We start from the raw sequence: 1107 nt of genomic DNA on the forward strand, positions 1-1107 counted from the left end.
TGGGGGCCTTGAGATTCCTCTCGGTTTCTTACGAGGATCTCAGGGAATCTCTCAAGTTGCAAAAAGGGAGTCAAGCCTCCTTTTGAGTTGCAAGGGGGAACTTGGGATTGCTCTCAAGTCACTGCAGTGGAATCGGGCCTCATCTTGGTTGAGGTGGGATCTTGTGTTTTTTTGTTCCATTGCAGTGGGAAGCTTGGGGTTCCTCATGAGTTGCAATGGGGATCTGGGGGAGCCTTTTGAGTTGCAAAAGGGAGGCAAACATCCTTTCTAGTTGCAAGGGGGAACTTGGGACTGCTCTCGAGTCACTGAAGGGGAATTGGGCCTCATCATAAGATAAGTGGGGAATCTCATGGTTTTTCTCCATTTGCCATGGGAAGCTTGGCTTCCTTTCGAGTTGTGACAGGGACCTGAGGGAACCTATCCTGTTGCCTCAAGTGTAGTAGTAGTGTAGTGTAGTCACTCAGTCGTGTCCTACTCTTTGTGACCCTGTGAACTATAGCCCACCAGGTTCCTCTGTCCATGGGACTCTCCAGACAAGAATACTGTTGTGGATTGCCATTTCCTTCTCCAGGGGATCTTCCCGACCCAGGGATTGAACCTGGGTCTCCTGCATCACAGGCAGATGCTTTACCCTCTGAGCCACCAGGGAAGCCCTAACCTGTTGCCTCAAGTGAGTCATGCCTTTTTTCAAGTTGCAAAGGGGAACTGGGGTTTCCTCTCCTGTTGCTGCATGGGAATCTGGCCTCATCTCGAATTCAGGTGGGAAACTCGGGGTTCATGTCGAGTTGCAATGGAGATATCAGAGTACCACTTAGGTTGCCTCAGGGTAATCAGGCCTCCTTTTGAGTTGTGAGGGGGAGCTCAGGATTGCTCCTGAGTCGCTGCAGGCAATCGGGCCTCATCTCTGGTTGAGGAGGTATCTCGTGGTTTTTGTCAAGTTGCTGCATGAAGCACTGTGTTCCTCTCAAGTTTCGAAGGGGATCTCAGGGAACCTCTCGTGTTGCCTCAGGGGATTTAGGCCTCATTTCCAGTTGTGAGGGCAAACTTGGGATTCCTTTTGAGGTGCTTCAGGGGAATTGGGCCTCATCTCGAATTGAGGCGTGAACC

At 51.0% G+C, this 1107-nt stretch overlaps 1 non-coding gene across 1 annotated transcript; it reads right to left on the reverse strand.

The window, feature by feature from the left end:
- Window positions 1–577: 577 nt before the first annotated feature.
- On the reverse strand, window positions 578–649 carry TRNAH-GUG (transfer RNA histidin (anticodon GUG)). Its single transcript has one exon. It is a non-coding gene; the product is annotated as a tRNA-His (tRNA).
- Window positions 650–1107: the final 458 nt, after the last annotated feature.

Source organism: Bos mutus, chromosome 4 (assembly GCF_027580195.1).
Source record: "Bos mutus isolate GX-2022 chromosome 4, NWIPB_WYAK_1.1, whole genome shotgun sequence".
NCBI classification, from domain to species: domain Eukaryota; kingdom Metazoa; phylum Chordata; class Mammalia; order Artiodactyla; family Bovidae; genus Bos; species Bos mutus.